Source organism: Sorex araneus, chromosome 6 (genome assembly GCF_027595985.1).
Source record: "Sorex araneus isolate mSorAra2 chromosome 6, mSorAra2.pri, whole genome shotgun sequence".
NCBI classification, from domain to species: domain Eukaryota; kingdom Metazoa; phylum Chordata; class Mammalia; order Eulipotyphla; family Soricidae; genus Sorex; species Sorex araneus.
Window position 1 is genome coordinate 107,412,425 of NC_073307.1, and position 23,709 is coordinate 107,436,133.

Consider the following 23,709-nt stretch of genomic DNA (forward strand, 5'->3'; position numbering starts at 1 on the left):
CAGAAGAACCTCCTTAATTCTTCCCCCATTTCTCAATGTTTTGTGGAATTAAATACTTTTGAGATATAACCATGATCCAGAGTTAGAGAAATGGAATAAAAATGATTTTTATATGGATAGAGGTGTTTATAGCTACAGAGGAAAAGAGATAGTATGGAGGACTGAAATTAAATTGCTTATCTCACACGCCTTCTAAATAGCAACACAGGGTTAATACTGGCTTTGAATTTTCTCGTTACTTTCCCTGACTCCATGATGGCCATATAATCAAAGGAGCATTCTTAATCTAAGGTCATAACTCTACATACAGGAAAACAATAAAAGCTAACAGATGCATAGCAGAAAGATTTAGTGGACAACTGTTGTAAAAACAAGATGAAACACTTAAAGAAACGATAAAGCTTTAGTAATCAAATTGAAAGATATAGAATTAGAGAATATCACAGAATTGATTTACATTTCCTCAAAACAAAAATTTTAACAAAAATAGAGAATCTTAAATATATAAAAATAGTGGACTGGAGCAATAGCGCAGCGGGTAGGGTATTTGCCTTGCACGCAGCAGCTGACCCGGGTTTGATTGCTTTGCCCCTCTCGGACAGGCTGGCACGATACCAAAAGTGTCTCGCCCGCATGGCAGAGCATGGCAAGCTACCTGTGGTGTATTCGATATGCCAAAAACAGTAACAGCAAGTCTAACGATAGAGACATTATTGGTGCCTGCTTGAGCAAATCAATGAGCAATGGGATGACAGTGATACAGTTATAAAAATAGGTTCAAGATTATTTAAATGAACTTTTATGGGCATAAAACTTTCTTTAGTATAGAAAAGAATGGTATTAAAATTTCAAATAGGAATTCCATTCTAAGCCACCCACATTCCATCTTACAGTGCATAAATTTCTATTATTTTATGGGTCTCTGTTTCTGTCTCTCTCTACTCTTTCATATCTTTCTCCTTCATGCTTCCTAAATAGAATTGTGTCACACATTATAACATTCAAAGAGAGCTAGGTATGAAGAACCCATTGAGTAAAATTCAAATCTCAGAAGTAGACTCAGTCTTGCAGAGGAAACAATATTAGAAATCTAAGATAGATTTTGTCAGAGAAGTGAAACAAATGGAGGAGAAAATATTAATAAGTATTAGTAAAAATGGAATTCCATGTACAGTATCTGACTCCATTAAAAGAGCCAGTATAAGAGTAATATATTTTAAAATAATCACTCTGGGGAAAAAACTTAGGACTAAAAGGAGGTAAAGGTAACAGGATATCCTTTCATTGCCTGTATTGCAACCACAATCCCTAAAAGGAGATAGATAGATAGATAGAGAGAGAGAGAGAGAGAGAGAAAGAGAGAGAGAGAGAAGAGACAGAGACAGAGAGACAGAGACAGAGAGACAGAGACAGAGACAGAGACAGAAAAGAAAAGAGTACCTCCCATAGAGGCAAGAAAGGGGGTGAGTGGATATGGGGGAAATTGGTGGGGATAAGGGGATAATGTACACTGGTGAACTGATATTGCAACATTTATTATTGAAACCCAATCATGAACAACTTTGTAACTATGTATCTCATGGTGATTCAATTAAAAAAGTGGGGAGAAAAATGGTGAAGGGAAGCAGTATAGACTATATTCAAATAATTATTTAAGTGCAGGAGAGAAATAATGTCCTCTCAAATAAATTTAAGCTCAATATTCTTACTACTACCATGCCTTCTCTACAAGAAATGTTATAAGTCATAGGTGACTCAATGGTCCAGCACATGTCTCCCATAAGCATTCTTTCTCTGGCACCTTAAAAATATCACAAGGAAGCCAGAGAGATATTACAACTGCGAAGGTGCTTGTCTTGCATGTGGCCTACCTTGGTTGAATCCAGGAATTCTATATAGTTCTGAAGCTCTGTTACTAATAATCCTTGAGTGCAGAGTGAAGAGTAAGCTCTGAGCATTGATTACTGTGGCCCGGAAGCACAAAACAGCAGCAGCAGAAATCATAGACCTTGAAGAAGATGATAATTAGAAATGTAAAATCAGAAATAAAAAGTAAAAGAAAGCAGCAAACAAACAGAAAATATAAAATTGGCAGAAAAAATAGATTCTATATTTATATAATGGTTAGCTGATATCAACATAAGAAGGCTGTTAGATTCAAAAAGGTGATGCGACCTTAATGCTAATCACAAAACACAAAATTTGCTAATCACAAAATTCTTTTTTTTTATTTTATTTTTTAAATTTTTTATTGAGTCACCATGTGGAAAGTTACAAAGTTTTCAGGTTTAAATCAGTTATACAATGCTCAAATACCCATCCCTTCACCAGTGCTCATATTCCACCACCAAGAATCCCAGTATAGCTCCACCCCGCCTCCTCACACCCTTAACCCCCCCACGCCCCTAGCCCCACCCTAAACCCCCCCCCGCCTTTGTAACTAATAAATTTCACTTTACTTTCACTTTGATTGCATACAATATTTCAACAAAACTCACTATTATTGTTTGGAGAGTCTCTCCCCTAAAGTCAGACCTGCTGAAAAGGAAGCATTAGATAATTTGTTTTCCATTGCTGAGGATGAAGAGGTATGAGGTCGAGTGACCACACTTAGCGGCCTCTCAGTTTTGGGTTTCTGTAATTTAGTATTTTAGTAACTAAGTCCAGAGAGATATCTGCCAGAAGTTGCATCGTTGCCAACTTGTACTTCTCAGTTACATTATATTCCACATATGAAAATTCTTGAGCACTAACTAACAAAACAAAATAAATAAATAGACTGAACTGGAAATTCATCTCAGTAAATGCTTTGAAACAGAAAAAGAAACAACAGAAATATAAATTTTTAAAAACCCAAAGCTAGATGAAAATAAGTAATGCCTACATACAGTGTAATAGAATTACTCTAAACGTTAATGTCAAACTGAACAAACTCATTAAATCCAAAACAGAATGGCTCATCAACTGAAAAGAAAAATAGGGTACGTGCATACTGTATGTATAAGAGTTTCACATGGAACTAGAAAGACATCTCAAAGTGAAATGGTAGAATAGGGTGTTCCAATATATTATTGCAGAAGAATGCAGTAACTGCTATTGTGAATTCTCATATATGATAAAATAGACATTTAGAGTCTAGAATAATAATAGTACAGGGGTTAAAGTACTTGACTTTCACAGGGACCAAATACGTCCCATGAATTCTCATATTGCATATTTTCCCCAAGCATTGCCAGCAGTGACCTCTGACTCAGCATTGCGATGATCGTTATTCCTGCAATGGTCATAGAGGTGTACATTTCTTTCCATGTTAATCACAGTGTTCATGGGATAGATGCCAAGTATTGAAATCACTGAGTCACATGGTAATTCTTACTTTATGTTTTTGAGAAGTCTCTATATTATTTTCCAGAGAAGCAGATCCAGGTGGCATTCCACCATCAATGAAGTAAGTCCTGAACATTGGAAGTGTTGCCCCACAAACAAACAAACAAACAAAAAAAACAAATAAGGAAACAAATGCAGTTGGCCAAAAGATTAAACAAATGTGGGTATAATATAATGACTGCCATGTCCCACATGGCCAAGTCGAACAGGGTCGAAGGGAGAAGGACAATGGGGTAAGGAGGGCTGGACAAACAATGCTCATGCAGCATCTTTATTGAACAAGCAACTGACTTTGATAAGTCTTTAGAAGGAAGCATACACTGGAAAAATATACAGGAATGTTCAGCATATATAAGTTTAGAATGTACTGAGCTTCTAGACATCAATGATGTTTTTCTAAAATTATATAGTTTCCATAATATTTTCCTTTTTTATATATTTATACATTTATATTTATATATTTCCGTTACAACAGGGACGGAAGAGAGCGACGCAGTGCTGCCCAGAGACACAGGTAGGTGCAGGGCTGGACTCCTTGCATCGACTGTGTCAATCTAGATAGTACTTTCTGTATGTAAGCAGCAGGTCCATGCACAAGGTGTGGTTTATTTGTCAGTGTTCAGATCGTTACAACATGCCAGTTGACCAAAAGCTTGCATTTGGTAGACTGGGAGGACCTTGTAGGGGGAATTAGAGGCTTCCCCAAAAGCCTCCGTATCTCTCAGAGAGCCTGACAGCTACCGAGGGTATCCCGCCCACACAGCAGAACCTGGCAAGATACCCATGGTGTATTCAATATGCCAAAAACAGTAACAATAATGCTCTTTGTGTTCCTGGAGCAAGCAGACACCATTGGGCTATATTAGTACGTGACAGGGACGAATGGAGATGTTCCTGGCACTCGCTCGCTCGAGCAAATTGATGAGCAATGGGACGACAGGTGATACAGGTGATATATTTATACACCTTAGCAACATGTTCTGCCATAAGGACAGGGAAAGAATCCGCTAGGAAAACAAGAAAGTCAGCCCTTAGAATGTGTAACCCCAACACACTGGATTCTATAAACCAGCCTTTAGACAACACGTCCTGAGGCCAAGAACTTTCTTAATATTTAACTAGCACAGGCTCCCAACAAGTGACCAAAAGTTTGACCTATCATAAAAGTGTAATAGTCATTAATATATGTGCACCCAATACTTGTGAACCCATGTATATAAAACAACGATTAAAAAAAATCAATGAATACATGGATAGGAACACCATACAGTAAGAAATCTCAGCATTCCTCTTACTACCTGGTGCAAAAATGAACAAAAAATAAAAGTATTAAGGGAAATAACTGAATGAACTTAATAGATATAAACAGAGTCTTCAATACACATAGAACATTCTCAAGTTTAGCTCATATGTTTGGGAGACAAAAGAAGTCTTCATAGATACTTGAATATATAAATATTAAAATGTATGAAGTTAAAATTATAGCAAGCATCTTTCCCATTTTAATGAATATGACTAGCTAGTGAAGACTAATTTTTTTGAAAACAAAAAAATCTGAATTGTGGAGACTAAATATGCTTGCAAATAACTCTTAAGTCAATGAAGAAATTTATAGAGACATAAAAATTACCTTCAGATCATAACTAATAAAGCAATCAGATATTAGGTCATATGGATGCAGAAGTGGTATAAAGATGAGAGTCATCACAGTATAGATAAGTAAATAGTTAATGCTATGTCACAATATATGACCATAAAAATGTCTCACGAATTATTTAGGCTTAAGTTTGAAGGAAAAAGGAAAGAATCAGTCAAAAGTATATGTTTGAAGGAACAAGGAAAGGAGAATCAGTCAAAGGTCAACAGAAGGAATTAAAAATAAAAAGCTATGCTGCAGAAATGAAAAGGATAGTGTTTTTGAAGAGACAGGGGGAGGGGGTGGGTGGGGGCTCGTCTGATTAAAGGGCCCTGAACCAAGAAACGGTGGAGTTTGAGAAGCCTGCAGCTTGGGGTTTGGCTGCAGTGGCCTCTTAGGCCGAAGTTGGGGGAGGGAGATGGGGCATTGAGCCCTCGGGGTGGGGTGGGGTGGGGTGGGGGGGTCCTGGTCTCTGGCTTCTTGGCTTGGTCCTCTTTGGACTTCGAACATGTCCCGGCCTGTCAGAAATAGGAAGGTCGTGGATTATTCACAGTTTCAGGAATCTGATGATGCTGATGAAGATTATGGAAGAGATTCAGGCCCTTCAACTAAGAAAATTTGATCATCTCCCCCAGAAGCTAAAAATAAGAGCACTGTCTTCCTTGTTGTTCACTGATTTGCTCCCGGGCACCAGTAACATCTCTATTGTGAGACTTGTTACTGCTTCTGGCATATCAAATACACCATGGGTAGCTTGCCAGGCGCTGCTGAGCTGGCGAGATACTCTCCGTACCTTGCCGGGCTCTTTGAGAGGGACAGAGGAATCGAACCCGGGTTGGTCCGGTGCAAGGCAAACGCCCTACCTGTGTGCTATTGCTCCAGTCCAAAAATAAGAGAAGGTCTGGAAAGAATTCACAAGAAGACAGCGAGGATTCTGAAGAAAATGATGTGAAGACCAAGAAAGATGATTCTCACTTGGCGGAGGACAGTGAAGATGAAAAGGAAGATCATGAAAACGTGCGCCAGCAACGACAGGCAGCCTCTGAAGCAGCGTCGAAACACAGGGAAATGCTCATGGAAGACGTGGGCAGTGAAGAAGAACAAGAGGAGGAGGAGGAGGCGCCGTTCCAGGAGAAAGATTCTGACAGCGATGAAGATTTCCTCATGGAAGACGATGATGATAGTGACTATGGCAGTTCAAAAAAAGAAAAGCAAGAAGATGGTGAAAAATCCCAAACCTGAGAGAAAAGAAAATGCCCAAACCCAGACTAAAGGCCAGTGAAAAGCAAAGGGAAGGTGAGTGGCCCCACAGCTACTAATGCATCAAAGGAAAAGAATCCTTCTCCCAAAGAAGATGGGGAACCCGAGAGCCCCACACCAAAAGAAAGCATCGACGAGCCCACAACCTGAGAAATCTGGGTATGAAGAGTCTGAAGATGAAGCCCAGTCTGGAGAGGATTAAAATGTTGATGGTTTGGGGAGAGATTTTATTTTACAAAGAAGGAAAAAAGAAAAAAGGAGGGGGAGGGAGTAAAGGTACTTAAGCCAGAACATGGCTTTGACGGTGGCTTGACTCACGGGCTTTCAGTGCTTTTTTCCCCTTTTTGTTGAAAGTAACATATTCTCTCTCTCTCTCTCTCTCTCTCTCTCTCTCTCTCTCTCTCTCTCTCTCTCTCTCTCTCTATCTATCTCTCTCTCTCTGTTGCTTTTTGGGTCACACCAGCAATGCACAGGGGCTACTCCTGCCTCTGCACTCACGAATTACCCCTGGCTGTGCTCAGGGGACCATATGGGATGCTGGGAATTGAACCTGGGTTGGCCAATGCAAGGCAAACGCCCTACCCGCTGTGCTATTGCTCCAGCCCCATTCTCTCTTTTTTAAGAAGACCATTGAATGTTTAATTTTCCTTTTTATCTATTAGTCTTCTTTTTGCCACGCCCCCTCCCCTCCCATTCCCAATGAAAGCCATGTCAAATTAATCACTGGATCGATTGTTTCATCTTTGTATCTTTAATGGAAGGGGTACCACAGTTGTACTGCAAGAAGATTTGAGGTAAACACTATGAAAATTTTGCTTTTCACTAAATGGTAGTAAGTTGGAACAGTAATAAAAATATATAGAAGAGTTCTAGCTCCAAATGATTGCTTCTTCCTTGCACTGGACTTAAAACAAACAAGCAAACAAAAAAAGCAGTTATCTAATGCAGGTTTATATATCAGTATGTACAAAGATTGATGTTTAAAAGTAATTATGACTTTAAACCTTCACTTATGGGGCAGGGAGGAGATAAAGATGAATTCTGGATTGTTATCTCAAGAGTGTTTGCAACTTCCATAAGAGGCAAAGCAGAGAATGGAGTTTTCTGATCTTGTTTTAGCACATGAGTTTTTAAAATAATTTCATCCTTTGTTATTTCAAAGAGACTCAGATTCAGTGATCCTTTTATCCTGCTACAGTCCTTAAGGAACTTTTTTTTAAGGCCCGCAAGACCAAATTACTCTTGATTTTCCATTTGGTTTTCTGATGTATGGTTCATGTTTTAAAATATCTATGTATTGTATCTATTCTGTTTCTTGGATAAAATGTTATCAAGAACTTCCCTCAACTCCCCAGATTTTAGAATTTAAATGGCAAGATTGATACATGACAGTGAATTTCTTCTCAAACTGACAAGTTTAGTTTTAAGAAAATAAAGTACTAGTTAATGTGAAACTCAAAAAAATTAAAAAAGGATCATAAAGACTACTAGAAAAGTGTGTGAAAATAAGTTGGATAGCCTAGAAAAAATGCACATATTTTAAGAACTAGATAACATTTTAGAGTTGAACCAGGCAGAATTTTAGTTTATAATTTTAATCAGTAATCTAAAGTCTCTTTAAGAGCAAAATTCCGGAATTAGATGACTTTATAAAGGTGACTCAATACATCCATTGCAAACTCCAACACCCAAAAGGAGAGAGAACAGAAGGGAATGCCCTGCCTCAGAGGCAGGGTGGGGTGGTGGGGGTTGTGTTGGGGGTGGTGGGAGGGATACTGGGAACTTTGGTGGAGGAGAATGGGCACTGGTGGAGGGATGTTAATGGTCACTGTATAACTGAAATGCAAACATGAAAGTTCATAAGTTTGTAACTGTACCTCATGATGATTGACTAATAAAAATTAAAAAATAAAATTTTAGAAAGAGCCTTTCAAATAACTAGTACCCATTCTTTTTCAGTCTAACACTGTATTCGTTGAGTTTTCCATTTTAGAATTTTGAAAATATTTTCAAAATCCTTTGCTATTACAGCTTATGGTTATCTGTCTATCATCTATCAAAATATGAAAAATCTTGATAAAATTTTCTTTTCTGAAACTTATTTTACAATGTTCATGAGAGTCTCTTACTATATTCCAACTTTGTATTCCATCTGTTCAAATCTCAATAGTGATTACAAGATTTTATTTGTCTACTTGTGTTAAATGTTCACATAATTTCTAATGGCATAACTAATACTCATCTTTATAAAACTCTTTCAGAAACTTAAAGTACATGCACACTTATAGGCACACACATACACAGAGTACGAGATAAACTAGAGACCAACATCTCTGATTAATATAGATATAAAGATTCTAAAGTTTCTAGGCAAATCGCTCATCAAACCAAGTAGGGTTTATGTCAGGGATGCAATCTCATCAAATAAAAATTAGCTAATGTAAAATATAGCATCAATTAAAAGAGACAGTTTTTTTTTTTAAATCACAAGATTGTATTGGGGCTGAAAATGTGTGTGAAAAATTTAACTCCAAGTAACAATAAAATTACTCACTAGATTAGGCATAGAGGGATACATTTCAACATAATAAATGTCATCTATAACATACCCATTGCTAGCAACATATGCAATAGGAAAAATCTGAACATTTTTCTTTCAAGTACTGGAATAATATAAATAATTCTTCTCAACATAAACTTCCAATATAGTTCTAGAAATTGTAGTCAGAGGCAGTATGAAGAAAAGATAGAAATGATAGCCAGACTGGAAAGCAAGTAAAATTATCTGTATTTTTAATAGCGCCATAATATACATGTAAAACCCTAAAGGTTACACACACACAGAGAAACATATAGCGACACAGATATTTACACACACAAACTACCAGAAATGACTAATGAGTTCATTAAAAGGCAGAATACAAAATTAATACACATAAATCTGTTGTATTTTTTGCACACAGTGAATTATCAGGAAGAAATGTTGAGAAAACAACCACATTTATAATTGCATTAAAAGTTAAATAAAATACCTTTTAAAAACCTAACAGAGTTGGTGAAAGAGAAAGAGAAAACTGTAAGAGATTAAATAGAGCAAAGACACAAAGAAATGTAAAGACAAACCAAAATCTCATCTGGAGGAATAAACATAAAATGGCGGTTTTCCTCTAAAATATATATATATGTATATATATATATATCTCCATAACATACTCCCTATCAAAATACCGAAGGCATTTTTCAAGGATATAAAACAAGCACATCTAAAATTTTATAAAATCACAAATGACTGCAAGTAGGAAAAATAGAATGGGGGGATCATGGTCTATAATTTCAAACATATTCAAGAGCTCAGTAACTAATACTATGATATTGGAATGAAAGCAGGAGCTCAAACCAATGAATAGAAGAAAGATTACAGAAATAAACTCACATATATATGGATATCTAGTCTATAGTAAGGAACCAAAGTTTATAAAAAGGAGAAAGTACTCTTCAACAAATAGTGTGGGGAATAACATCTGGAATAAAGAAAAGAACAAAGAAACTAAAATACTATTTAAATATGTACACAAAAATGAACTCAAAATGGATTGAGCACTTGAATCTTAAACTCAGAACTCTAAAATACATAGAAAAATAAGCAGAAATAATACATTCTAGATCTGAACCTCAAAGATGTATTTGAAGACTTAATTCTCTCTCTTTTTCTCTCTTCCTGTCTCCCTTTTCCTCCTCCCTTTCTCTTCTCCCTCTCTCTCTCTTTCTCTGCTTTCTCCTCCCTCTCCCACTCACCTATTCCCACCTGGACAGACAGTAGGACAGCAGGGTCTCATCCACCTGTAGGTCAAATTTTCTGAAAGCTCTGGATTTTGTATATGTCAGTTTCTCTTTCCTTTATGTCCTTTGCATAGTTTATTTTGGTACTATATCCTTTTTGATTAGACACAGGAAAACAACTAATGCTATGTTTTTGTAACATGGGAGTTAATTGACTGCTAGTAATATTTTCCCTGAGCATCCATTATATTTACTTGACTTAAGCCTCAGTTGCTCTTAGTGCCTAAGACCCCATGAAAAGGTCACTCCCAGAGAATTGGATGACTTAGGACAAGACATAAACTACCATGGCTTTGAGAGAGGGACAGATAAGTGCCATAAGAAGTATAGTAATTTTGAAGAGGAGGGCAGGTTAAGGGTTAAATTTGCCTTTGTAACTGCTTGGCTGCTTTGAGAGTTGTATTGAAGAGGAGGGCAGGTTAAGGGTTAAATTTACCTTTGTAACTGCTTGGCTGCTTTGAGAGATGTTTTCGCAACCTACCGCTGGGCAGGAAACTGTCACCAAATTGGTCAACAAACTGCCCTAGGAACTGTAAGCAAACATTTGCCGGGAAACAGTTAACAGTCAACAAATGTTGAGATAAGCAAATTAAGTGACCTATGTGTGATTCTCTTTTATCCAAAAAGGTGTGATTCCCTTTGATGCTGCAATATGTGTGATTCCCTTTTCTTCCCCAAAAGGGTACAAAAACGGGTCGCTTATTGAGTTTGGGGCCTTCAGTTTTGCCGTGCTATTCAGGCAGTTGAAGGTCCCAATATGGCTATATTGGCTTGAATAAACCCCGTGCATTTGCAGAAAGAGTTGTCTTGGTTTTGTTCTTTTGTTCCACCATGCCTCCCCCGGGCAGAGATCTGCCAACCCCTAACAATTTAAGAGCATGGTCATGGAACAAAGTGACAGACTATAGTCTGGAATATATAGAGAGATATTCCCAGGAAGAGTCACTCTTTTTTTTTTTTTGATGAACAAAAGAATTTAATCATCATTGGTATTCCAGTTGTTCACATCTATTCTGTGTTCTAAGTTCTCTTTTTACTGATGATTATATTGATCTAGTTTTCATTTTTAAAAATTTTATTAAAAACTATGGTTTACAAATTTATTAATTGAGTTTTAGACATACAATGTTCTAACACTAATCCTACCTGGTTTTCAAATATTTTTTTTTAATTTATTTATTTTTAATTAGAGAATCACCGTGAGGGTACAGTTACAGATTTATACACTTTTGTGCTTATACTTCCCTCATACAAAGTTTGGAACCCATCCCTTCACCAGTGCCCATTCTCCACCACCCGTAAACCCAGTATCCCTCCCACCCTCCCCAATCCCATCTCCCCCCCACCCCACCCTGCCACTGTGGCAAGGCATTCCCTTCTGTTTTCTCTCTCTAATTAGCTGTTGTGGTTTGCAATAAAGGTGTTGAGTGGCCGCTGTGCTCAGTCTCTAGCCCTCATTCAGCCCGCAACTCCCTTCCCCCACATGGCCTTCAACTACAATGTAGTTGGTGATCGCTTCTCTGAGTTGACCTTTCCCCGGAACGTGAGGCCAGCCTCGAAGCCATGGAGTCAACCTCCTGATACTTATTTCTACAGTTCTTGGGTGTTAGTCTCCCACTCTGTTATTCTATATACCATAGATGAGTGCAATCTTTCTATGTCTGTCTCTCTCTTTCTGACTCATTTCACTCAGCATGAGATTTTTCATACCCATCCACTTGACTACAAAATTCTTGACCTCCTTTTTTCTAACAGCTGCATAGTATTCCATTGTATAGATGTACCAAAGTTTCCTCAACCAGTCATCCGTTCTGGGGCATTCGGGTTTTTTCCAGATTCTGGCTATTGTAAACAGTGCTGCGATGAACATACATGTGCAGATGTTGTTTCGATTGTACTTTTTTGCCTCTCTGGGATATATTCCCAGCAGTGGTATTGCTGGGTCAAATGGGAATTCAATATCTAATTTTTTGAGAGTCGTCCAAATTGTTTTCCAGAAGGGCTGAACCAGTCGGCATTCCCACCAGCAGTGAAGAAGGGTCCCTTTCTCCCCACATCCTCTCCAACAGCGGTTGCTTTTGTTCTTTTGGATGTGTGCTAGTCTCTGTGGTGTGAGGTGGTATCTCAAAGTTGTTTTGATCTGCATCTCTCTGATGATTAGTGATGCAGAGCACTTTTTCATGTGCCTTTTGGCCATTCGTATTTCTTCCTTGGTAAAGTTTCTGTTCATTTCTTCGCCCCATTTTTTGATGGGGTTGGATGTTTTCTTCTTGTAGAGTTCAACCAGTGCTTTATATACCATTGATATCAACCCCTAATCTGATGGGTATTGTGTAAATATCCTTTCCCATTCTGTGGATAGTCTTTGGATTCTGGTCACTGTATCTCTTGCGGTGCAGAAGTTTTTAGTTTAATGTAGTCCCATTTGTTGATCTCTGTTTTTACTAGATTGCTTAGTTCTGTGTCACCTTTGAAGATACCTTTATCTTCAATATCGTGGAGGGTTTCGCCGACCTTGTCTTCAATGTACCTTATGGTTTGTGGTCTAATGTTGAGGTCTTTAATCCATTTTGATCTGACTTTTGTGCATGGTGTCAGGTCAAGGTCTAAACCCATTTTTTTGCATGTGGTTGTCCAGTTGTGCCAGCACCATTTGTTAAAGAGGCTTTCCTTGCTCCACTTCACATCTCTTGCTCCCTTATCAAAGATTAGATGGTCATACATTTGGGGTTGTGTGTAGGGATATTCCACCCTGTTCCATTGGTCTACGGCTCTGCCTTTGTTCCAGTACCATGCTGTTTTAATTGTTACTGCTTTGTAGTAAAGTTTGAGGTTGGGGATGGTGATGCCTCCCATCATCTTTTTCCCAAGAATTGTTTTAGCTATCCTTGGACGTTTGTTATTCCATATGAATTTTAGGATTGCTTGATCCATTTCTTTGAAGAATGTCATGGGTATACTTATAGGGATTGCATTGAATCTGTATAATGCCTTGGGGAGTATTGCCATTTTGACAACATTGATTCTCCCTATCCACGAGCAGGGTATATGTTTCCATTTCCTCATGTCCTCTTTGATTTCATGGAGTAGCGTTATGTAGTTTTCTTTGTAAAGGTCTTTTACTTCCTTGGTTAAGCTGATTCCGAGGTACCTGATTTTCTGGGGCACGATTGTGAATGGGATTGCTTTTTTCATGTCCCTTTCCTCTGCCTCATTGTTTGCATATATGAAGGCCATGGATTTTTGGGTATTGATTTTGTAGCCTGCAACTTTACTGTATAAGTCTATTGTTTCTAAGAGTTTCTTAGTAGAGGTTTTAGGCTTCTCTAGATATAGTATCATGTCGTCTGCAAATAGTGAGAGTTTGATTTCTTCCCTTCCTATCTGGATGCCCTTAATCTCTTTTTCTTGTCTAATAGCTATCGAAAGTACTTCCAGTACTATATTGAAGAGGAGTGGTGAGAGTGGGCATCCTTGTCTTGTGCCTGATCTCAGAGGAAAGGCCCTTAGTTTTTCCCCGTTGAGGATAATGCTTGCCGTAGGCTTGTGATAGATGGCTTCGACTATCTTGAGGAAAGTTCCTCCAAACCCCATTTTGGCGAGGGTTTTCATCATGAAAGGATGTTGGATCTTGTCAAATGCTTTCTCTGCATCTATTGATATGATCATATGGTTTTTATCTTTACTTTTGTTGATATGCTGGATTATGTTGATTGATTTCCGAATGTTAAACCATCCTTGCATCCCTGGGATGAATCCCACTTGGTCGTGATGTATGATCTTTTTGATGAGTTGTTGGATCCTATTTGCTAGTATTTTGTTGAGGATCTTCGCATCGGTGTTCATCAGGGAAATTGGTCTGTAATTTTCTTTCTTAGTGGTGTCTTTGTTTGCTTTTGGTATTAGGGAGATATGTGCTTCATAGAAACTGTTTGGGAGAGTTCCTGTTTTTTCAATTTCCTGGAAAAGTTTGAGGAAAACAGGCAAGAGGTCTTCTTTAAATGTTTGGAAGAATTCGCCAGTGAAACCATCTGGGCCTGGGCTTTTGTTTTTGGGGAGGTTTTTGATTACCGTTTCAATTTCCTTAACATTGATGGGTCTATTCAGGTATTCCAGGTCTTCTTTCTTCAGTGTTGGGAGATTATAGGAATCAAGGAATCCATCCATTTCTTTTAGGTTCTCCTTTTTTGTGGCGTAAAGACTTTCAAAGTAGTCTCTAATGATCTTTTGAATCTCACTGGTTTCTGTTATGATGTCCCCCTTTTCATTTCTGATTCGATTTATTAGAGTTTTCTCTCTTTCTTTCTTTGTGAGACTTGCTAGCGGTTTATCAATCTTATTTATTTTCTCAAAGAACCAACTCTTTGTTTCATTGATCTTTCGGATTGTTTTTTTGGTTTTGATGTCATTAATTTCTGCTCTAATTTTTATTATTTCTTTCCTTCGGTCTGGTTTGGGGTCCTTTCTCTGGTCCTTTTCTAGGGTCTTGAGTCGTGAAGTCAAGCTATCTATGTGGATCCTTTCTTCCTTCCTGAGGAATGCTTGGAGAGCTATAAATTTTCCCCTTAACACGGCTTTAGCTGCGTCCCATAGGTTTTGGTAGCTCGTGTCTTCATTCTCATTTGTTTCTAAGTATCTTTTGATTTCTTCCTTGGTTTCCTTCTTGACCCACTCATTGTTCAACATGGAATTGTTTAATTTCCAGGTGTTTGATTTGATTTTCCGTATTTGTGGGTGGTTAGCTTCTATCTTCAGCGCATCGTGGTCTGAAAAGATGGTTGATACAATTTCTATTTTTCCGATTCTATTGAGGTATGTTCTGGGGCCCAGTACATGGTCTATTTTTGAAAATGTTCCATGTGCACTGGAAAAGAATGTGTATTCTTTCTTTTTGGGGTGTAAGGCCCTGTATAGGTCTATTAGGCCTCTCTCTTCAATTTCTTCATTCAGAGTCAGTGTTTCCTTGTTGAGTTTTGTTCTTGTGGATCTATCTAGAGGTGATAAGGCCATATTGAAGTCTCCGACTACAATTGTGCTGTTAGTGATGTCCTCTTTGAAGTCTGTTAGGAGTCGTTTTAAATATTTAGCCGGTCGTTTGTTAGGAGCATATACGTTTAAGAGTGTGATTTCTTCCTGTTGTACATATCCCTTGATAAACAGAAAATGACCTTCGCTGTCCCTTTTGATCTTTTTCATCCTGAAATCTATGTTGTCGGATACCAGGATGGCCACTCCAGCTTTTTTAAGGGGGTTGTTTGCTTGGAGGGTTGTTTTCCATCCTTTGACTTTGAGTCTATGTTTACTCTGTTTGTTCAGGTGTGTTTCTTGCAGGCAACAGAATGTTGGGTTTAATTTCCGGATCCATTTAGCCACTCTGTGTCTCTTGATAGGTGCATTTAGGCCATTGACATTGAGAGAGATTATTGTGATGTGGTTTTGTGTCATCTTTCTGTGGTATTTGTTGTTCTTATGGGGCTCCTCCTTGTCTTACAGTAGCCCCTTTAGACCTTCTTTCAAGATTGGTTTTGAGTCTATGAAGTTCCTGAGCTGTTGTTTATCCGAGAAATAGTGTATGGTTCCTTCGAGTTTGAGTGAGAGTTTAGCTGGATAAAGTATTCTTGGTGAGGCATTCATTTCGTTTAATTTTTTCACTATGTCCCACCATTGTCTTCGGGCTCGGAGGGTTTCTTCTGACAGATCGGCCGTAAATCTGAGGGGTGCTCCTTTGTATGTGATTTCCCTCTTTGACCTTGCTACTTGTAGAATTGTGTCTCTATCTACAGCATCCGCCATTCTGACTATGATATGCCTTGGAGTCTTTTTATTTGGGTCTCTTTTTGCTGGCACTCTTCGGACTTCTTGTATCTGGACGCCTGCCTTCTCCAGCTCTGGGAATTTCTTAGTGATGATGTCTTTGACTATGTTTTTTTCATTGGGGTTACTTCCCTGTGGTTCTGGTACTCCAATGATTCTTATGTTGTTCCTCTTGAAGTCATCCCCCAGGGCTCTGATTCGCTCTATAGCCATTTTGAGGTCTTTGGCCATTATTTGTTGCTGTCTGTAAGCTTTCTGCAGCTCATCCTCAAGCTCGCTGATTCTGTCTTCGGCTGTAGTCATTCTGCTGTTGAGGGCATCTAGTGAGATTTTTATTTCATCTACCGATTGCTTTATTTGTGAGACTTCGGTTCGAAGGTTTGAAATTTCTGCTCTCATTTCTGCTCTCATTTCTTCCTGTATTTTCTTGGTAGACCGTTCCAGCGCTTGATTCATCTCCTCCCTTAATTTATTGGATGTCTGTTCCATAGTTGCTTGGAGTAGGTCAACTCTCCTCCATATTTCCTCTCTGAATTGTTTATCTGGGAGGTCGTAGATGTTGGGAGCCTCTTTTGAGGTTTCTAGTATCTTTTCTTCTCCCTCTCTTCGTGGAGGGGATTTTCGCTGTTTCTTCATATTGTCACGGAAGTGCAGAGTTGGAACCTTGTAGTTATTTATTCCTCTTCCTTTTTGTGGGAAGAAGGGGCTCCGATTGTGCTAAACTTCCCTTATTCACTGATAGCTTTTATACTGTCAGCCTAAGCTAATGGCTATTTTGCGTAAATGTTTGAGATCGCAAAAGTGAGTTTTCAAAGGAATACACAGTACGGATTGAGCTGAGGTAGCAAAGAATAACTGTGGCCGCGTTAGCGTTGGCCGCTCTGAGAGGAGGCCACGCCCACTTTAGACCACGCCCACTAAGACACAGATAGAATGAATTCTATCAATTGTGGCCAAAGGAGAAGGCATGGAATGGTAAAAAAAAAATAACTGCGGCCGCGTTAGCGTTGGCCGCTCCGGAAAGAGGCCACGCCCACTTTTTAGGCCACGCCCCCCGAGATGAGGACACGCCCCTAAGCAGCAGAGTGGGGATTGGTCAGGATCCGAGGGCGGCGGCGGAAAGGTGCCAGGCAGGGGCTTCAGGAGAAGCCCTGAGCCGCGGCGGGCAGGGGGCGGGGAGGGGGGCTTCTCTGCGCTGAGGCAGGCTCTCCAAGGGATTGCCTGTTTACCTGCAGGATGGAGATTGGTCAGGATCCGACGGCGGCGGCGGAAAGGTGCCAGGCAGGGGCTTCAGGAGAAGCCCCGAGCCGCGGTGGGCAGGGGGCGGGGAGGGGGCTTCTCCGCGCTGAGGCAGGCTCTCCAAGGGATTGCCTGTTTACCTGCAGGATGGAGATTGGTCAGGATCCGACGGCGGCGGCGGAAAGGTCGTAATATTCTAATCTTTTGCCCATGATTTCATGCCACTTTTCACATTGAATTTTGTGCTCTGTTCATTTTCTCCTACTCATTTCTGTACGTTTTCAGACCAAAACTCTGAGCTTTGTGTTCAGGTAAAATTCCAATGATGTAGAAATGCTCAGCGTGAAGCAGTGTCCGTAACAAGCTGTGCAGAGATACTTATACAGAATGTCAATTTCAATGCTCTTTATGCTGGTGAAAATTAAGGGCCCTGATATTAGCTCTGAGATTAGAATTCGAGCTTTCCAAGCACAAGGTTGAGCGTTTAAGCCCTGGTGTTGCCATATGTGCTGAGGGTGATCCTGAAAGCTTTGCTGTTCATGATTTCTGATGGGCAAGCCAGGGGTATGTGAGCACCACCACAAAAAGACACAACCCCAATTAGATTCTTGGCGAGACACTGCTGTTTCTCGTGAGAACTGCAATGACCTCTGATAATTACTGCAACCAGAAGGTGAGTGAGCCCCACAGCAGAATTTTGCAGCCCCTGAGCATGGGCACAAGCACCACAGTGGAAGGAGTGCAGCCTTTAGCACCACCACAGCTGAGTCTGCTGTGCACCACAGTCTGAGCTGCCACACTGGTGAGCACCATAACTGAAACATGAGCACTGAAGTCAGGTGCAGGCAGAGACACAGAAGCATCTATTATGGAACCACATCAACAATGAAGGTTCAGGGGTAGAAGTAGAATAAATAAAGGAAATGTAAGGAACTTGGTTGCCTACTGATAGAAACCTTAGATATCAAGAGCTATTGTGCAGGAATTACAATTAGCTTTTCAAATAGACAAAGGGCCAGAGAGATAGTACAGGGTTAAGGTGCATTTTGGATGTGGCTATACTTTCTTCCATCCCTGGCATCTCATGGTCCCCTGAGCATCACTGACTATAATCCTGGAGGCCCCTGAACACTACTGGGTGTGACCCTGGTGGCTCCTAAGCACCACTGGGGTAGCCCTGTAAATCCCTGGCTAACAGGGTTTGAACAGCACCATATCCCTGACCCTTTTCATCACAAGGCCCCTTTCAATGTACTATGAATATTATGTATGATAACTATACACAGTGAAATACTAGTCAGCCATGAGCTATGATGGATGGAACTAGAAGGTATCATGGAAGAAAATACCACAGAAGGAAAAAGGCAAATGTGGATAATCTCACATGTATTATTTAAAGAAATGAGGCAAGTGAATACACAACGTCTAATAAAATACTTTAGACTCTGATGACAGAAATGAGATTAGCAAGGGTGAGTGGTCGCCTGGAGGGTTACGGAGATAGTTAATGGATGGATAGTATGGATGAGGACATGAGAGCATGAGAAAGGATGTGAAAGTGTAAAACCGCCTGGTAGCGAGGCTCTAAGTCTGATGCCAGCAGTAATTTATGGTAGTGAAAGAACCTCACAGGAAATTTGATGACTTCCTGCAAGGTCTTCCTTTGTTACAACCAGGGGTAGCAAGCTTAGGTCAGTATCTGGTGACTGACCAGTGACCTCTAACTTTAGGTGATCGTCATAGTACTTTATTATATAATAATTTTGCCAGCAGTGCTAGGACATTTTAATAGTTACCGTGGCAACCCCGGGAAGAAGCCAAATATGGTCAGAACCTCAGATCCAGGTGTTTCCCCACATTTGGAGAAGGGAGTGGGAGGGAATGGGAAGGTGGAAAGGCTGACATAAAAGTAAGTGAAACAAAGATGGTCTTGTTCCTCCTTGGATCCCATTTTTGATCCTGTGTTCTACTTTTTCTTTTTCTTAACTTTAACCTCAGCAGTGTTTGTTTCACTTAACTATTTAAGTAAATGCTCACTTCAACATATCATGCTCTTCATAAAATCCTTTTGGAGTCCCCAAAACCATAGGGAAGACCTTAGTATGACCATACCTTATCCCCTTCATGCTTTGTCACTATGGACAGTTGTGGAGGGATTTGGCATGTTGGCGGTAGGTGTGGTGAGATGTCTTTGTGCCTACCTCTAAAATATATACAGATATATGCTTAATTTATACTCACACAAATCCTTGTTTCCACAATTAAAAACAATAAAATTGTTGATACCCACAATGAAAAACTCAAAATAAAATTGTTGATATCCACAGGGATTTACACTAGATTTGAGTGGACGAGATTATAGAGGAGCATGTAGACTATTACCGAGTATGGAAAGATGAACTCATTTATTCTTTTTTTTTCTCTTTTGGATAAACTGTTCAGGGGTTACTCCTGTCTCTGCACACAGGAATTACTCCTGGCAGTGCTTGGGGGACCATATGGGATGCAGGGGATCGAACCTGGGTCAGCTGCATGCAAGGCAAAAGCCCTACCCTCTATACTATTGCTCCAGCACCAGAGCTCATTTTTATGTGTATTCATGTGCCTGGAAAATGGTATATGAAATAAAAGACAGAACAGAAATAAACCCGATTGGAGGCATTTTATCTTAATGTTTTTCCGAATTTTACATTTTTTTCCATGAACAAATCCTAAAGCAAACACACAAAAAAGGGAAGTAGCTCAGTGGTAGAGTGCTTGCAAGAGGCCAAGACTCACTCCCCCCTTCTACACAGATTAGAGTGTGACCTGTTACTCCCATGTCCCACTACTCTTGCTACACCCCAGAGACAATGATGACCACACAAAGGGAAGCAGGGAAAAAATTTTACACCTTCCAAAAAAGTCTGATACTCTTTTTTCCTATTTTTTTTTTTCGGGACATCCACCTCTGCTTAGGGCTCAGGGGATCATATAGGGTGCCAGGGATTGAACTAAGTTTTGGTAGTATGCAAGATAAACACCTCATCCCCTGTACTATCTTTCCAATCCATTTTTTTCCTATTAAAAAAAAAATGCCAGGTTTCATTGCAAGGTGGAGAACAACTGAAATGAGCCAGGGGCATTTGGCACTGTATGGACACATTTCTCTGTCATGATTGCAAAGATTGCTAATAGAATTATATGTGTAATGTCCAGGGATGGTGCCAAATATCCTATAGCAGTGAAGCCAATACCTGCAGCCAAAGAATGATCTGGTTCCAAGTATTACACAGCAGATGCTGATCTAGCAGAATGATCCTGAAGTGGCTCTTTACCTCCGCCTGGTGGTAGAATAAGGGCAAGCATGTAATTTCAATAGGAAGTCAGATGATTGGACTCACAAATGGTAGCTACAGTCATAATATGGAAGTTAAAGAAAAATTCATAACTGGGAGGGTGGGTTTTTCTATGGCCATAAGTTGCGTGTGAGCATCATTTTGTATTTTTAACCCCTATAGAGGTTTTCATTATCTTATTTCATTGTCATTTCAGAGCTGTAGAACAACTAAGGCTGCAGAAAGAAAGGCTTTTTGTAATCTCTAAGTATTTAATATGGCTAATAAAAAGTTGTGTGTGTGGGGGGATGTTTGTGTGGGAGGGGGAATTGTTCTTTGTGTGGAAGGGGTTTGCTACAGAGTCCAGCCATATGTGCTTCCTAGAACTCTAGCTCTTTGAGGAATAGTTATACCCCAGGACACCTGAAGCAAAGACAGGGTTTCTTATTTTGGTTTAATTTAGTCATTACCTTGTCCCATCCACCTAAGGAATACATTTGCAAGACCTAGACTTTTTAACTTGACCTACTCTTCTCCTACCCCAAAGTCTATGCAAAAAAAATATCATTAAATTTTGCTGTGCTTATTAAGTTCATCTCTCTTTTGTTACTCTCCTGTTCCCTGTATTCTAATTTTTGTCTATGTAGCAGCTCCTTCTCATGATCCTCTTACAGGCTTTTGCAGGCATGTTATTCAGCATTTATTTCCTTTTGCACTGTTTCTGTATTTTTCACCCCCTGCTGTTCAGCTCTATGTAGATGTAACAATCCTTAGCAAGGCCTTAGAGGGATACCAAAGACTGGTTTCTCCAGGAATAGATGCGGAAACTGAGATTTTCTTCTAGGTTATCCAGCATAACTGCCTAGATATATTCGTGGTAGTCTATTGCTTAGTATTGTAAGCTCATTTTTTAAATTCTTGGCATTTTTTACAGTATTGGTTGTTGTATAAACTCCTTCCTCAGAGCTCTGTAAATGCCTTAGCTACAGTGACGCTATGAGGGATTGATCTTTAACAGATGTTTGCAGCTGTCCAGGATCTCTCTCACCACTCGCGTTTGGGGCTCACAAACCCCTTCCCCACCCGGGCCAGCCATTGCAATAGGCAGATGCAGGAGGAACCCAGGCCAAGCTGGTTGGTCATCTGTTGCCATTTATTCCATCCCTGGTCTCTCCCAAACTCTCTCCACAACTCTCTCCACATTTGGCCACAACTCTCTCCCAAACTCGAAACTCTCTACCTCTCTCTCAGCTCTCTCCAACCCCCTCTCTATCTCCCAGTGCTCTCTACAACCCTCTCTCTCACTCACCTCACAAGGCTCTCCCAACTCTCCCCGCAACTCTCTCTTTGAAACTCCTGCACCCAGCTCCAAGACCCTGGAAGCAGCCACCACTTCAACCACCTCTTCTCTAACCATGACTCCAAAACCATGCCTCTCCAACTACCCCTGCCCCAGGAAGCACAATCAACATGTTTATCAAGCCTTCCTAACCACCAGCAGCCCACGAGGGCAAAACAGCACTTAAGGTGTGTTTCTCCTCTCCTTACAACAGTGACTCAATTAACATCTTAATTCTACTTCCTAATATTGCCATTCTGTATGGACACAGTAATAGACACATTTAGGCTTGTAGGGCGACTCTCCTGGGGACATCTCACTACAGACTCAGACTACAGTGCTCAGGCCGATTAATCACTCCTAACCCTCGCAGGGTCCAAATCTAGTTATTACTTTTTGGATCATGACAGAATATATCTGCGACCATGCTCTTAACTTGTTGTTAAGTATTATGGCACTTTGGCCTGGCCCATTTTGATGCCAGGGTAGTTCACAGCTTGCCCTAGGTCCATCCAGTCCCTCATCAGGACCTTGCTTTTGGGGATTTTGGAAGGAAGGGCAACTGAGGCTTAAGTCGAGAGAGCAGATGTCCAGGAGGGAATATTATCTGGAGTCAATGAACTCCCAAGTTACAAAAGCATGTTTTTTTCCCTGTTTTTCTGTATCCATATAAAAATTAGTTGCTCTGAAGTAATTAACTATGCAAGAGACACTAAGAAGTGGAGAAAAAAGAATATTTACAAGTCAGCAGAGTCTGATCAGGAGACAAAGGTAATTGACAGGTTGGAGGAACAATCAACAAACCCAGGCTTCCTGCGGCCAGGGAGGAAGGGCCAACGTTATCCTACAGGTAGTGACTTAGACTTTTTATTTATGATTTTTTATATTATAACTCTCTTTTTCTTGGTGAACCTAGTGAGAATATGTTCAATTATATTTAGTTATTATAAATAAATTTTTGTTTTGCGTACTGCCAGGAATAGAACTCGGGCCCATGCTAGACACGATTACCACTGGACCACATTGCCAACCTAGTTCAATGCTATTGATTATTTCCTTTTGTTTCGGAGCTACACTGACGATACTCAGAGATGATGTTGATGTTGTTGCTGTTGCGATGAGTGGGCGGACACTCATGGAAGCATGTGATGCTCACACAGTTTTAGCTTTGGTTGTTACTGCATCTATCAGATGGGATGGAGCAAAGGGAACTTCATTACAATTCAAGTCCACATGGATAAATCACTGTCACTGTCATCCTGTTGCTCATCAATTTGTTTGAGTGGGCACCAGTAAGGTCTCCATTGTGAGACTTGTTACTGTTCTTGGCATATCGAATGTATAAATAGGCCAATAAATTAACCTATCACTGAAGGGATTGAAAAAGAGAAATAAAGACAGATAAGTCACCAGGAAGAAGAAACTAATGAAAACTTAAATCAAAATGAATGAAACAACTACTACTACAACAACAAAAGAAGGTGCAAAAGGTCACAGAGTGTCTGGAGAGATAGTACAGCTGGTAAGATGATAACCTGCGCTCCGTACATACTTGCCCCACACCATATATGGTACCCTGAGCACAGCCAAGAGTGATCCCTCAGCAAAAGACCCAAGAAAAATCCCTGAGTACCACCCTGTATAGTCCAAAAACCAAACCAAAACAAAACAAAAATCAATGAAAACAAGAGCTGGTACTTTGAAAGAATCAGTTACACTGGGGCCTGAGTAGGTTAGGCAGCAGGTTAGGCCCTTGCCTCACACATAGAACTTCAGTTTTACCTTAGGTGCTGGTGGTCCTGGCTGGCATCACTGCTCCAAGAATCACTGCAGGTATTCAGAGGAGAATAAACACTAAACTCAGGGAAGTTGGCATC

The 23,709-nt window shown here is 40.0% G+C and overlaps 1 pseudogene; it reads left to right on the forward strand.

The window, feature by feature from the left end:
- The first annotated feature begins 5,531 nt into the window (after positions 1 to 5,531).
- On the forward strand, positions 5,532 to 6,485 carry LOC129406102 (nuclear ubiquitous casein and cyclin-dependent kinase substrate 1-like; annotated as a pseudogene).
- Positions 6,486 to 23,709: the final 17,224 nt, after the last annotated feature.